This window comes from Salvelinus sp. IW2-2015, linkage group LG20 (assembly GCF_002910315.2).
Source record: "Salvelinus sp. IW2-2015 linkage group LG20, ASM291031v2, whole genome shotgun sequence".
Classification (NCBI taxonomy): domain Eukaryota; kingdom Metazoa; phylum Chordata; class Actinopteri; order Salmoniformes; family Salmonidae; genus Salvelinus; species Salvelinus sp. IW2-2015.
Window position 1 is genome coordinate 56263031 of NC_036860.1, and position 17026 is coordinate 56280056.

Consider the following 17026-nt stretch of genomic DNA (forward strand, 5'->3'; position numbering starts at 1 on the left):
TGGAGGAAAAATGAAATATAGATTGAAAACCATCTACGTGATTACATTTACCCTGAAAGGCTGAGACAGATGTCTTCGAGCTTATATTAATCAATACAAAACTATAAAGCATGATGATAATCTAATCACTGCATTACCATGTTAGCTCTCCACATTGGAAAACTGGTGTTACAAAAGCCAGTATGAATATAGGCCAAACCAGGATCCAAATATGGCATTTTAGTAATTCTGGTTAATGTTCATGCTCAAATTATATTTGTTAGGCATTGTTTTCATATTTATTTAATACAGCAAACAACATCTGCTTAGTTTTAATGATCAACACTATATATTTTTTTATTTTTTATTTAACCTTTATTTAACTAGGCAAGTCAGTTACAATGACGGCTTACCCCGGGCCAAACCCGGACGACGCTGAGCCAATTGTGTGCCGCCCTATGGGACTCCCAAACATGGCCAGATGTGATGCAACCTGGATATAACACTATAACATATGTTCACAGACTGTTTAGACTCAGGTCTATTCACTAAAAGATACTCTCAACTTCTTAACCAAGACCCCCTGTGCTTTCCCAACTCCCATATAGCTACATCCTATCTCAGTCATGCCATTTCGCTGCTGGTTGACTGTCTCTCACTGCTGAGGATGTCAGGCAGGCCCCCTCCCTCTACAGAGTGTCCTCATCAGAGCGGAATGAACCTGGCGCTGACACTAATAAAGAATACCATCTGTGCCTGGCAGGCGGAAGGAAAGAGGCGAGTGAACCAATGAACTTCTCTGTAGCATCTCCTCTCTCACCCCATGCCACTGGCTCCCCTGAGCTCTGTCATGATGAAAGGGGAAGAGTGGTGCAGGGGTAATTAAATTCCAGCAGGGGTCAGAGGCGACCCCGGTAGCACTATCTGTAACAGGGTCAGCAGAGACATTATGACTGAGGTTCAGAAATGTCAAAGAGACTAATTGTGGAAAAAGCATTATCTTCAAATTGCTCCATCTCTCAGATGATCACATACAGTTCAACAATATGAGTACTGTACTCAACAGTACCTATGGGGGGGGGGGGGGGGGGGGGTAGCCCCCTGGTCTCATGTAGTGGAGAGGTGGAGTTGTATTATTATACACTTTATCTCTGAGAGAAGACTTATACAAATTATATAAACATTTAAAAAATGACTACATCTACATTTGTGTTCATTGTGCCTTTTTTCTTTTCTGTATTTTTGAGAATCCACTTTCAGCTTCAAATTGTGGCACAATGGTATAAGGCACTGCGTGTCAGTGCTAGAGGCAGACACCCTGGTTCGAATCCAGACTGTATCACAACCAGCCGTGATTGGGAGTCCCATAGGCCGGCGCTCAGTTGGCCCAGCGTCGCCCGGATTTGGCCGGTGTAGGCCGTCAGTTGTAAATAAGAATTTGTTCTTAACTGACTTGCCTGGTTAAATAAAGGTCAAACAAATTTGGAATTATGATGCGATTCTTTGATAATGTATTGACAAATATATTTATAACTAACCCCCTTCTGTCTGTGGCATTGCCACCTGCTGGTTTACATTGCCTCTCACAACCATACGCCACTCCACAATTAGTTTTACGAGATTACGCACCTCGAATACACCAAGGCTGGTTGACTGGAATGTGGACGGCCCAGTCTGGAAAAAAAGATCAGGACTACAAGCACGAGTCTGTGAAGTAAGATATCAATTTAACTGATTAGAAAATGTATTCAAGAACGTTTACAAGTCCATTTATTTAAGTTAAAGAAATGTTTGGCTCGTAATGTAATTTGGCTTTACAGCCACTGTAAGAGACTCATCAACTGACATGACATTAGCTAGGGTGGCTAGCTAGGTAAACATTAGCTGTGGTAGCCTAACGTTAGCTACAATCGCAATGGAAATGTATACCTAGCAGCACTAACGTTAAGTTTATCAAAACCAATCGATTATGGGGCACAGGGGCAGCTACTGTGAGAACTGGGTCGGCCTAAGTATGTGTCGTAGCGTAAATAATTAATATTATACTATTTATTGATTATGTGAATGAAAATGCCATCGAGCTGCAAAGCACATTGAATTGAATGACGCCACACACACAGGGCGCATTCGATTATGTTGAGTCGCGAGGCACGGGTCTATGCCCCGTACATGAAAGGGAACAAGCAGTGAGGGGGTAGTGACCTTTTCAATTCGAACAAAAATCTGCGCCACTTGGTCATGTTGTCAACAAGTCAGCATGGTGCATTGTCCAGAAACAAACATCTATTTTCTATAAAATATATGTTTGAATTTTCAAACTAGTTTTCATTTATTAAAAGCAATCACTTTTACATGTGAAAACATAGACACTTTTTAATTAATTTTTTATTTCACCTTTATTTAACCAGGTAGGCCAGTTGAGAACAAGTTCTCATTTACAACTGCGACCTGGCCAAGATAAAGCAAAGCAGTTCGACAAAAACAACAACACAGTTACACATAAACAAACGTACAGTCAATAACACAAAAGAAAAGAAAAATAGAAAAAGCTATGTACAGTGTGTGCAAATGTAGAAGATTAGGGAGGTAGGCAATAAATAGGCTCTAGAGGTGAAAAGAATAACAATTTAGCATTAATACTGGAGTGATAGATGTGCAGATGATGATGTGTAAGTAGAGATACTGGGGTGCAAAAGAGCAAGAGGGTAAGTAATAATATTGGGATGAGGTAGTCAGGTGTGATATTTACAGATTGGCTGTGTACAGGTACAGTGATTGGTAAGCTGCTCTGACAGCTGATGCTTAAAGTTAGAGCGGGAGATAGAAGACTCCAGCTTCAGAGATTTTTGCAATTTGTTCCAGTCATTGGCAGCAGAGAACTGGATGCAATATACCTGCTGGAGCGCGTGCTACGGGTGGGTGTTACTATGATGACCTGTGAGCTGAGATAAGGCGGGGCTTTACCTAGCAAAGACTTATAGATGACCTGGAACCAGTTGGTTTGGCGACGGATATGTAGTGAGGGCCAGCCAACGAGAGCATACAGGTCGCAGTGGTGGATAGTATATGGGGCTTTGGTGACAAAACGGATGGCACTGTGATAGACTACATCCAGTTTGCTGAGTAGAGTGTTGGGGGCTATTTTGTAAATGACAACGCCGAAGTCGAGGATCGGTAGGATAGTCAGTTTTACGAGGGTATGTTTGGCGGCATGAGTGAAGGAGGCTTTGTTGCGAAATAGGAAGCCGATTCTAGATTTAATTTTGGATTGGAGATGCTTAATATGAGTCTGGAAGGAGAGTTTACAGTCTAACCAGACACCTAGGTATTTGTAGTTGTCCACATATTCTAGGTCAGAACCGCCCAGAGAAGTAATGCTAGTTGGGCGGGAGGGTGCGGGCAGCAATGGGTTTTAGAGCATGCATTTAGTTTTACTAGCATTTAAAAGAAGTTGGAGGCCACGGAAGGAGTGTTGTATGGTGTTGAAGCTCGTTTGGACGTTTGTTAACACAGTGTTCAAAGAAGGGCCAGATGTATACAGAATGGTGTCGTCTGCGTAGAGGTGGATCAGAGAATCACCAGCAGCAAGAGCGACATCATTGATATATACAGAGAAAAGAGTCGGCCCGAGAATTGAACCCTGTGGCACCCCCATAGAGACTGCCAGAGGTCCGGACAACAGGCCCTTCGATTCGAAACACTGAACTCTATCTGAGAAGTAGTTGGTGAACCAGGTGAGACAGTCATTAGAAAAACCAAGGCTATTGAGTCTGCAGATAAGAATCCAGTGATTGACAAAGTTGAAAGCCTTGGCCAGGTCGATGAAGACGGCTGCACAGTGCTGTCTTTTATCGATGGCGGTTATGATATCGTTTAGGACCTTGAGAGTGGCTGAGGTGCACCCATGACCAGCTCGGAAACCAGATTGCATAGTGGAGAAGGTACGGTGAGATTCTAAATGGTCAGTGATCTGTTTGTTAACATGGCTTTCGAAGATTTTAGAAACGCAGGGCAGGATGGATATGGGTTTATAACAGTCTATAACTTCCTCTATCTTGTGCGTCCTTTCATACTGTATATACACTGAGGATACAAAACATTAATAACACCTGCTCTTTCCATGATAGACTGACCAGGTGAAAGCAATGATCCCTTATTGATGTCACTTTTTAAATCCACAATCAGTGTAGATGAAGGGGAGGAGACAGGTTAAAGAAGGATTTTTAAGACAATTAAGACATGGATTGTGTGTGCCATTCAGAGGTGTCAAGAACTGCAATGCTGCTGGATTTTTCACACTACAGTTTCCCAAGTGTATCAAGAATGGTCCACCACCCAAAGGACATCCTGACAACTTTACACAACTGTGGGAAGCATTGGAGTCAACATGGCCCAGCATCTGTGCCGGGACCCCCCTTGCACATTGACGGCCCCTGCGTCTTCGCCGCTGGCTGGCCAGGTCCCTCTAGCACCAACTAATCTGGTACGGGTATACCAATATATTGGAGTGATCCAATATAGTGAAACATAACGAAGGTTACGTATGTAACCAAGGTTATGTGAGCTATATGGATCACTCCAATCCTCTACGGTGCTAGAGGCGCCTCAAAAATGATGTAGAAAACGTGTGTCGCGGCCATGGAGTCTATATATAGGGGCGGATCCCAGCCATGACACAGGTGTACACCGGAGTAAATCTTGTAAATCATCACCTCGGATGTATCCCTCCACCGCGGAGTGATACCAATATATTGGAGTGATCCATATAGCTCACATAACCGTGGTTGCATACGTAACCTTTGTTTCTAATGTTTGGTATACTCAGTGTATACAGTCATACTCCACATCTGTATTCCTGTGATAACAAGGAAGTCCCCTTGACCAAGCCTACAAATTGGGGAAAAGAGCCTACATCGTTGTTTATTTTTTATTTTTTTATACAACAATAACAAAACATGCCGAAAAGCTGCTGTGTTGTTCAATGTAACCAGATCAAAAATCTAGACATGCGGTTCGCAAAGCTTCGAATAGGGAAATAGAGCATGTGAGAAGAGCCCAGTGGTGTCAGGCTATTCGAGAGGGGAGGGGAGGGGAGGTGAGGGGGGGGGGTTGTGGGAACCCGGTGTCCAAGTAGGGAAAACATTTAATCACAGGTAAGACATTTAAAGCACCCATTTTCATTTGAATGAAACCTTCCATACATACTCTTGTAGAGGTGGACAGAAAGTGACTTTTTGGACCTGAATGACAAAACATTCAAGAGATAAAGGTGCTCAAAGTTGACCCAATTTGCATACCCCACTATACCATGAGACATGTCTTCATCACTGGAAAAGACTAACGGTTGATATTATTTGACAAACAGCATTTTCAAACTATTTTATATTTTCAGGAGAGAAAAAAAAGTAAAATGTGTTACTTTTTTAACCTATAGTGTCAATTATCTAAAAACAGAAAAACTAAATTTAAAAAATCATGTTCGCATGTGTTGGAGCTTAGACCCTATTTTACATCAGCAAAGTTTTTTGTTGTTGTTCCCACTCGGTTGAGACTTGAGACACAACATTCTCTTGAATACAGGGTGGGTGTTATGTCCCATGCTGAATAGCCATAATTTCTGAACAGGTTACCTATACATTTAACAACAAAGCAGCTTTTCGGGCATGTTCTGTTATTTCTATATAACAAAAACTGGACAACGAAGTTTGCTCTTTTACAATGGGGCTCAATGGGAAAGAATGTTTGTTTTCTGCAATTTGTGGGTGTGTTAGAGGGGAATTCCTTCTTATTTTTTATTTTATTTCACCTTTATTTAACCAGGTAGGCAAGTTGAGAACAAGTTCTCATTTACAATTGCGACCTGGCCAAGATAAAGCAAAGCAGTTCGACACATACAACGACACAGAGTTACACATGGAGTAAAACAAACATACAGTCAATAATACAGTAGAAAAATAAGTCTATATACAATGTGAGCAAATGAGGGGAGGTAAGGGCAAAAAAAGGCCATGGTGGTGAAGTAAATACAATATAGCAAGTAAAACACTGGAATGGTACATTTGCAGTGGAAGAATGTGCAAAGTAGAAATAGAAATAATGGGGTGCAAAGGAGCAAAATGAATAAATACAGTAGGGGAAGAGGTAGTTGTTTTGGCTAAATTATAGATGGGCTATGTACAGGTGCAGTAATCTGTGAGCTGCTCTGACAGCTGGTGCTTAAAGCTTGTGAGGGAGATAAGTGTTTCCAGTTTCAGAGATTTTTGTAGTTCGTTCCAGTCATTGGCAGCAGAGAACTGGAAGGCATGATGACATGAATATTGAGAGTATATTCTCCACCTATTCACCACATGGAATCATTCCACATCAGGGATCTTCAACCTTTTCTTGCCCAGGGATCCCCTTTCAGGCAAACTGGCGATCCACGGATCCCCATCATACATTAGCAAAAATGCAGATTTTCTTTTTAACCTCTTTTCTTATCAGCAGCTGAATGATAATGGCAAGGATAACTAATCAACATTTAAAAAATTATAATTTCGGTAGAAAGCTTTTCTTTATTTTGACCTTCCCACATAATTAGAAGAGGAAGTGTAAACTCAAACATAGCTTATTAGCTAAGACAGAAAGAAGATATTCTCCTCTCTTCTACTGTAGGTATGCAATTCAACATGTCTATTGTAGAGGTCAACCGATTATGATTTTTTAACGCCAATACCGATTATTGGAGGACCAAAAAAAGCCGATACCGATTAATCGGCCGATTTTAAAATAAATAAATAAACATTTATTTGTAATAATGACAATTACAACAATACTGAATGAACACTAATTTTAACTAAATATAATACATCAATAAAATCAATTTAGCCTCAAATAAATAATGAAACATGTTCAATTTGGTTTAAATAATGCAAAAACAAAGTGTTGGAGAAGAAAGTAACAGTGCCATGTAAAAAAGCTAACGTTTAAACTTCCTTGTTCAGAACATGAACAGCTTTATATTAAAGCTGGTGGTTCCTTTTAACATGAGTCTTCAATATTCCCAGGTAAGAAGTTTTAGGTTGTAGTTATTATAGGAATTATAGGACTATTTCTCTCTATACCATTTGTATTTCATATACCTTTGACTATTGGATGTTCTTATAGGCACTTTAGTATTGCCAGTGTAACAGTATAGCTTCCGTCCCTCGCCTCGCCCCTACCTGGGCTCAACCCAGGAACACATCGACAACAGCCACCCTCGAAGCATCGTTACCCATCGCTCCACAAAAGCCGCGGCCCTTGCAGAGCAAGGGGAACAACTACTCCAAGTCTCAGAGCGAGTGACGTCACCGATTGAAACGCTATTAGCACGCACCCCGCTAACTAGCTAGCCATTTCACATCGGTTACACCAGCCTAATCTCGGGAGTTAATAGGCTTGAAGTCATAAACAGCTCAATACTTGAAGCATTGCGAAGAGCTGCTGGCAAACGCACAAAAGTGCTGTTTGAGTGAATGCTTACGAGCCTGCTGCTGCCTACCATCGCTCAGTCAGACTGCTCTATCAAATATCAAATCATAGACTTAATTATAACATAATAACACACAAAAATACGAGCCTTTGGTCATTAATATGGTCGAATCCGGAAACTATCATTTRGAAAACAAAACGTTTATTKTTTCAGTGAAATACGGAACCGTTCCGTATTTTATCTAACGGGTGGCATCCCTAAGTCTAAATATTGCTGTTACATTGTACAACCTTCAATGTTATGTCATAATTATGTACAATTCTGGCAAATTAATTACGGTCTTTGTTAGGAATAAATGGACTTCACACAGTTCGCAACGAGCCAGGTGGCCCAAACTGCTGCATATACACTGACTGCTTGCACGGAACGCAAGAGAAGTGACACAATTTCCCTAATTATAAGAAATTCATGTTAGCAGGCAATATTAACTAAATATGCAGGTTTAAAAATATATACCTGTGTATTGATTTTAAAGAAAGGCATTGATGTTTATGGTTAGGTTTGGTGCAACGACAGTGCTAAATCATCACCCGTTTGGCAAAGTAGGCTGTGATTCGATGAGAAATTAACAGGCACCGCATCGATTATATGCAACGCAGGACACGCTAGATAAACTAGTAATATCATCAACCATGTGTAGTTAACTAGTGATTATGTGAAGATTGATTGTTTTTTATAAGTTTAATGCTAACTAGCAACTTACCTTGGCTTCTTGCTGCCCTCGCGTAACAGGTAGTCAGCCTGCCACGCAGGCTCCTCGTGGAGTGCAATGTAAGGCAGGTGGTTAGAGCGTTGGACTAGTAACCGGAAGGTTGCAAAAACGAATCCCCGAGCTGACAAGGTAAAAATCTGTCGTTCTGCCCCTGAACAAGGCAGTTAACCCACCGTTCCTAGGCCTTCATTGAAAATAAGAATGTGTTCTTAACTGACTTGCCTAGTTAAATAAAGGTGTAAAAAAAAAATTGGGCCAAATCGGTGTCCAAAAATACCGATTTCCGATTGTTATGAAAACTTTAAATCGGCCCTAATTAATCGGCCATTCCGATTAATCGGTCGACCTCTAGTCTATTGTGTTGTTGCTAGTGTAGCACATGGGGATGTGTGAAACTTACTCCTCAGCCTGAAGTGTCGCGTGGCACCACTGGTAAGACTCTTCAAGAGACTGGTCACGTGTTCTAGCAAGGCAGAGGTCCGAGTTCACTCCAGGTATTGGCTGAATCGTGAGGTAGTGGTACTCACTAAGCAAGCAGCGTGATGTCCTTTACACTACCAATATTCATAAAAAAATTAAAAATAAAATTCATTTTTTATATTTTCGAGGACCCCCTGCTGTACCTGCATACATTGGCAAAAGGATTGTCTACAACGGAATGTACAGTACCAGTCAAAAGTTGTCTACGTACCCCAGGGAGCCGCGGACCCCTGGTTGAATACCCTGTTCCATATAAAAAAGATACATGCGTAGGCTACAATGATGTATAGTAGCTAAGTATGTTCTGTTGTAGACTATTGTTTTTTCAATTCATGCATGTTGTGGTTGAATCACATCTTATTTGTAGCCTATGACACGATGTGTACCATTTTGTTTGACGTGGTTATCTACTGTTATAAGCCCAGGAACGACAACTTAAAAGTGTAATTTCTGATGTGTAGTATAGTAGTAGTATTTTTTCCCCGAAGATGTATGCGTGTCATTTGACTATATTCTTATGTAGTATGTAACATGACTTCTCTGGGTATGCCACATTTATTTATCCTAGGTACTGACAGAAACATGGAGGAAGTCATGAGCAGGCTGCAGACATTGAGTGCAGATCAACTACGGCAGGAGATTATCGGGGCAGGGCTGAAGTGTGGCCCCCTTACCCCCACTACAAGAGCCATCTTTGAGAGGAAGCTGGCCAGAGCCCTCCTGGAGAAGCAAGGAGGGGATGGAGGGGTGACTGATAGAGGTAGCTCCTCCAATACAGAGTCTAATGGACCCACAACGAACAGAGTAGAAACTGACCACAATCTGGAACTCAAATCATCAGCAGAGGAGGGTAAAGAGACAGAGGAATTGGATGAACCAGAATATCCCCTTGTTTACTATGGTGTATGTCCTCATTGGGAGGAGTCAGTGGTAGCTGATGGTAAGACCTCTTTTTGTACTATGAATAGTGCATGATAGAGATTGGCCATAGTGGAGTTTGGAGTGTGACTGTTTGAGGTTGTGGACAGGTGTCTTTTATACTGATAACAAGTTCAAACAGYTGCCATTAATACAGGTAACGAGCGGAGGACAGAGGAGCCTCTTAAAGAAGAAGTTACAGGTCTGTGAGAGCCAGAAATCTTGCTTGTTTGTAGGTGACCAAATACTTATTTTCCTACCATAATTTGCAAATAAATTCATGCACAATTGCACAATTGGTGGCTGACTAAATACTTTTTTGCCCCACTGTAGGTATGTCTGCTTCATAGCATAGCTGTATCTAATACAGAACCACTATATAGATAGAGCTAGATGGATCATTCACCTCTTTTGTGTCATGTAAATTAACAAGAAAAGTGTTTTTCGAATGAGTTACTCACTCCACACTGATCAACATGCATACAACGACACTGTTGTCCTCCCAGGCAGCCCTATCGCAGGGGGAACTTCACCTGTGAACCTGGAGAGGGCCAATGATTTCCGTAGCCCGCGCACCCAAGACCTGACAGCCAAGCTGAGGAACGCTGTGGAGAAGGGGGACAAGGAAGCCTTCAGCAGGCTGGTCTGGGCCAACCCACGCTACCTCATTGGATCTGGAGACAACCCCACCATCGTCCATGTATGGTTCATATGACTCATGCATCTAACATCTCCATGAGAGCAGAAAGGTACTTCACATCATCTTACGTGGTCAAATAACTCACCCTCTTCATGTTTGTAGGAAGGGTGCCATTACAATGTTCTGCATGTGGCGGCCAAAGAGAACCAGTCAGGGATGGTCCAGCTCCTCCTGGACACCCTGGAGAGTCCAGACTTCATGAGACTCATGTATCCTGATGACCAGGAGGCCATGTTACACCAACGCATCCGCTACCTCGTTGACCTGTACCTCAACACACCTGACAAAGCAGTGAGAACTTGTATGAACCGTAGTCGGCACAATACACACATACATTGTAGTCTGTTCATTTGAGTTAAAGTGTGTAAATGTATTAATACGATGTGCTGAATGTGTGTGATGTTCCTGCAGAGCAATGAAACTCCTCTTCACTTTGCCTGTAAGTTTGGATGTCCAGACGTGGTCAACGTGCTGTGTTGTCATCCTGCTACTGACAAACAGCGGCAGAACAAGTACAACCAGAAGCCCTCTAGTGTAAGCTATGAAATACAGAATCACTTTTTTTGCACATAAACACTTAAGCATTCCATTTTTGCTCAGTAAGGTGTATTGTCCCATGAATTTCATGCCAGAAACTGCACACTTTAGAAGACTAAATAGTTGTATTACTGCTTTTACAGGTGATATGTGAGAGGAAAAACAAAACCCCTGTCATAAAAAAGAAAATCAAGGAATATTTGGAGGGTAAGTTTAGATGGTTGCCAATGCTGGCTATAATACCTTTTTGTGAGTGCAAATTCCAACTTGTGAACACATTGCTAACTTTTAACCTTGCTGACACAGAACGGTGCTATGTTCCCTTGCTGAGGGATACCAACAACAGCTTCCAGCCTGTGATTGGCTTGCCATGGTCTCCAAGCCCATTGGAGGTGGATTTTAATTAGCTGGGATCTGCAGTGGTCAGGAGTCCCATAGAGCCAGTCATGACTGTGAAAGTTTTTGTGGGACCACTCAGTCCTTCTAAGGTAACACCATCATTTGAAATCATATTCATTCTCAATAACTTGGAGTATTGGTATTACAATTGACCCCTAATGGTGAAGGTACATAAGGCTGTCAGAATTTAGATATGATTTCATTGTTTTAGCACTATCCACAGAGTTTTTAATCTATGGTGCGCAACAATGCTCCAATAAATCAGCACAATCTACTTTTTGGTTTGCTGGCGTCTTTCAGCTGAAATTGGGATCATGTATACAATGCCAATTTCGATACAAAAAAAGAGTAAGGAAGAGTAATGTACAATACGGCAAACTTAGCTAACAAGGCTTTTGTGGTAAGTGCATGGAGGCCGCCATCTTTATGCACCTCCACTATTCTATGTCTCTAAACGTTACAAGCCAGTAACTGTTTGTCTTCCAGGCAGATGAGTTCCACAGACTAAGGAGAATTCCACCCAGGGTTCGAGCAGAGTATTTCCACCGTATTCTCAAATCTGACCCTGAACGGGGAGCAGAGCGTGTGGGGAGGTGAGTGAACAGAATAATAATAACGACAGTGGGCAAATTACCATGATTAGGATTAAAGAAAACAGCATTTGGGTCCCAAAGGAAACAGACATAGTACAGTTGGTATATTATCTGAGTGATCCCTATTGTCAGGGAGATTGCACATGACATGGGGCATCCTTGGGCAGAGTACTGGGACTTCCTGGATAGCTTCCTTGACCTGTCTACAGAGGAGGGACTGAGGAGGTTAGAGGAGTATCTGGATAGGAAGGATATGGGAAGACAGAGGGGACTGGTGCTGGATTTAAAACATCAACCCCCTCCAAAGGTAAGCACTTCCATAGCAAACCTTAGAAACATGGATTGTATGTGATAACATCATATTATTAAAGGCATTCAATTATAGTGGGAAATCCCCCCCTAAAATAATCTACAATTCATCATGTGGTTGATGTCATTCCAGAGGAGCAGAACCAGAGCCATGTCCCAATCAACAACATCATGAATGACAGAAGGTCTCCATCAAAGGAGAAAAGTTCCCAGTCTCCTGTGTGTAAACTGCTGCCAGATTTGGAGAAATCTAGCCTAAAGGATGGCTCTGTCCAAGTGGAGGACCAGGAGGAGGTAAAGTGTTGAGGGCCGTCTGGCTCCCTCTGTACCCAGGAAAGAGAGCCTGGACCTGGGGGATGACAGTTTCTGGAGGACCTGGGAGGGGAGCCAGGGGAAGAGGCAGGTAGAGGAGCTCTCCAACCCCAGCTCAGAGGAGTATCTGACAGCAGATGAGGGATCAGACTCTGAGTGCCCAGGTAGTCCCAGAGATGGGCGAGACGGGAGAAGAGAAAGTAGAGGCTCAGGATCCTCTAGCGCATCTTACAAATCCACGAAGGGAGACGCCTTGAAAGAAACAATTCTGACAACCGACACCCCTATAAAACGAAGACAGGAACTGTTCATGGACGGGTAAGTCTATATTTACTGTAACAGTAAATTATATCAGTCAACCTGTCAAAATGATCTGCTGCATTTGTTTTGGTAACTCAAGGACGTGTTCACCAATGTTCTTTGAATCTTTCTTGCAGGGAATCTCCCACCAAGTTGGACAGTGAGGTCCTGTCTGCAATGAATAACATAACACCCCTGCATTACTAAGTGGAGGAACACCATTATGGCCTATCCCTCTTCACAGTGGCTAAGGTGAGTTAGATACCCATTCCGTTTCTTTATGCTGTGTTAACAGTCTTCGATGCTCCAGGTGGTTCATTTTGCTGATGTTGTGTATTTCCAGCTGGCCAAGGCCGACAAGGAGGAAAAGCTTGACTGGGACACCAAACTGTTCTCCCAGCAGGCTCAGCTTTTGCAGCCCCCCACACTCCTGCTCAGAGCTGTTACACCCACACCATCCTCTGCAGGACCCTCTTCCGCTCCCCAAACTGACACAGGGAAACCACAAGAAAACAGGATGTCACGTCCCAGGATCTGAAGGTGGTGTTGCACATACAAAAGGGAAAGTTGGCCAACATCCTGCACCACCACAGCAGGTCCATAGTCTAACAACTGACTTTATAACCCAGGCAGTCCTTATTTTACCCTTGTGCTGGTTTCCATTTGTACAACTCTTTCGACTGTTCTCTGCAAGGCACTGCTCCACTTAACACTATTACCTTAACAGGTAGCTATTCAACAGCACTAATGCTGCCTGCCTACATGCATGTCCTCAATGCAAGCATTCTCTTCTGGCGGATAGCATAGCTACAGATTACACATGGAGTGTACACTTTTCCCAGTGCCTATGTAATGTGTGTATATACAAGATGCTTTATACAGGAAATGTTCAAATAATGCTTTTGTATTGTTTTTCACTATTACCTTATTCCAGAGATACATTTGGAGAGTTTTAATTTATACCTATACACAAGAAGAATGATTATGGCTGTGTTCAGATAACCGTTTATTCATAAAATGTAATAAGCATGATCAAATAAATCAATTTACTATGAAAAGATACTGTAAAGTACATTATTCAAAATGTTTTTCCATACAAAACCCTAGTCAAAAGAATGATACCTAACGTGGGCAAAACTATCTTATAGAGGAGAAATGTTTGCTTCAAATGATGTGGCAGCAGAAGGTCAGTTTACATGGGGTCAGCCAGTAGTGCTGGAGTGTCCGGTACGGGTGACTTTTTCAGGAGGCATAAAGCCCGAGTCGCCCATCCTCAGTCCCACCCTGCCACTCGGTCTGATGGGGATCCAGGTGATGCTGCCGTTATTCAGGCCCAGCCGGTATTCAGGCCCAGACGTTATTCAGGCCCAGGGGGAGACTGCAGAGCCCAGGATCAACCAAGAGAAACCGTTCCATATTGTAAGAACATTTGCCCTCACAATCAATGCCTAAAGAAATGTCCCTATTAAAAACATTACCATAGGAAACCAGGACTTTGGACTAGATTATTAGAGACTGCTGAGCATCAACTAGTAGATTATACAGAGCATATCATCTTTGTTTTTCCACACCTTTACGTAATCAATGAATTTCTTGAATGTTCACCTCACTGAGGACAATCACTCACTATGCATTAGCTGAGCTATGCTCTGCTTGTGAAAAGAAATGCAACTCCATTCCTAGGGTGTTGTTGATTGACGCGAGGCACTGACCTGCACACAAAGTAGCGAATAACATTTGTGTGGCAGACAATGATCTTACATCTGTCCTCTGTCTGCACGGTGGATGTAGTGACGGAAGGCTACCTCAATCCGAGCTCCATCTTCATGATACTGCAGAAACCAAAGAACCAGTACAGGGTGTAAGGGAAAGTTATGACAGATATCCAATTTTGCACAGCGCTTAACACAGATTGCTTTGAATCTCAAGAGCTAAATAGATTGTATCTCACAATAAAAAGGTGAAGTGGGTAATTACATCTATCTCCGGGATTAAGCACAGCAATCACTCAACACAGGTTTCCAGGTGACAGTTGGCACAGGCTCAATAGGGGCATTCTCTCTAAGCAGGTCACAGCTCACTTTATCCAACTTTAATGCAGAGAGAGAAACAGACAAGTTCAATGGTTAGGACACTTCAGACTGGAGGCTTAGAATTACTTTTGAGTTTGAGGTTAGAATGAGTGGTGTCCTGTTGTCTCTGACCAGGGAGATAGTTGTTGATGTTGCCGGTCTCTGTGGCACAGGTCATGGTGGAGTGGACCATGACATCATACTTCAACGCCAAGGCAGCCAATCGCTGACCAGTGTACTCGAATAATGTGTAGAAGAATAATGTTTGAATGAAATCAGAGTTTAATGTTGATATTCAGTACAAAAAGTTTGTGTTGTTAGCATCAGCTAGCCAGCCAACCCACCTGCCTTGTTGCTGCTGGTATGCTAAAGTAGCATACGTGCTAGTTAGGTAGAAAATAACACAACCGCAGTGATTTATCATCACTGTTTGTTTGACGTGTGATATCTGACCAGTGATATCTTGTCTGCATTTCGTTTAGTTAGCTAGTCCCTACCATTACGAAGTATCAACTCGACCTGAGATGATTGAAGTTGGTTCATGATGATGTCTCCATCAGTAACCTAAAAAGGGAATAGCTAACTTGCGTCGTCATCGAGCATCAAACGGAAGAAACCATGGCCACGGTTCTGTTGGCTGGGATCAATCACAGAGAGATATTGACATCAATCACATCACTAGATTTCTTGTAATATTTCTGCAATCTTGACAAATCAAATCAATTTGTATTTGTCACATGCACCGAATAAAACCGTTGTAGACCTTACAGTGAAATACTTACAAACCCTTCACCAACAATGCAGTTTTAAGAAAATACCCCCCCCCCCAAAAAACAGTAAGAGATAAGAATAAAAATAATTAAAGAGCAGCAGTAAATAACAATAGCGAGGACATATACAGGGGGTACCGGTACAGAGTCAGAGTCAGGGGGTACCGGTACAGGGTAGAGACAGGGTAGAGTCAGAGTCGGGGTACCGGTACAGAGTCAATGTGCGGAAGCACCGGTGTCAAGGTAATTGAGGTAATATGTGCATGTAGGTAGAGTTATTCAAGTGACTATGCATAGATAATAACAGGGAGTAGCAGCAGCATAGAAGGGGGGGCAATGCAAATAGTCTGGGTAGCCATTTGATTAGCTGTTCAGGAGTCTTATGGCTTGGGGGTAGAAGATTGGGGTTAGAAGCCTCTTGGACCTAGACTTGGCACTCCGGTACCGCTTGCCGTCCGGTAGCAGAGAGAACAGTCTATGACTAGGGTGGCTGGAGTCTTTGACAATTTTAGGGCCTTCCTCTGACACTGCCTGGTATAGAGGTCCTGGATGGCAGGAAGCTTGGCCCCAGTGAGGTACTGGGCCGTACACACTACCCTCTGTAGTGCTTTGCGGTCGGAGGCCGAGCAGTTGCCATACCAGACAGTGATGCAACCCGTCAGGATGCTCTCGATGGTGCAGCAGTAAAACCTTTTGAGGATTTGAGGACCCATGCCAAATCTTTTCAGTCTCCTGAGGGGGAATAAGTTTTGTCGTGCCCTCTTCACGACTGTCTTGGTGTGCTTAGACCATGTTAGTTTGTTGGTAATGTGGACGCCAAGGAACTTGCAGCTCTCAACCTGCTCCACTATGGCCCCGTCGATGAGAATGAGGGCGTGCTCGGTCCTTCTTTTCCTGTAGTCCACAATCATCTCCTTTGTCTTCATCACGTTGAGGGAGAGGTTGTTGTCCTTGCACCACACGGTCAGGTCTCTGACCTTCTCCCTATAGTCTCGTCATTGTCGGTGATCGGGCCTACCACTGTTGTGTCATCGGCAAACTTAATGATGGTGTTGGAGTCGTGCCTGGCTATGCAGTCATGAGTGAACAGGGAGTACAGGAGGGGACTGAGCACTCACCCCTGAGGGGCCCCTGTGTTGAGGATCAACATGGCGAATGTGTTGTTACCTACCCTTACCACCTGGGTGCGGCCCGTCAGGAAGTCCAGGATCCAATTGCAGAGGGAGATGTTTAGGCCCAGGGTACTTAGCTTATTGATGAGCTTTGAGGGCGCTATGGTGTTGAACGCTGAGTTGTAGTCATTGAATAGCATTCTCACGTAGGTGTTCCTTTTGTCCAGGTGGGAAAGGGCAGTGTGGAGTGCAATATAGATTGCATCATCTGTGGATCTGTTGGTGCGGTATGCAAATTAGAGTGGTTCTAGGGTTTTTGG

At 43.0% G+C, this 17026-nt stretch overlaps 1 pseudogene; it reads left to right on the forward strand.

Moving 5' to 3' along the window:
- Positions 1–1595: 1595 nt before the first annotated feature.
- LOC111981657 (ankyrin repeat and LEM domain-containing protein 2-like) lies at positions 1596–13826 on the forward strand (annotated as a pseudogene).
- Positions 13827–17026: the final 3200 nt, after the last annotated feature.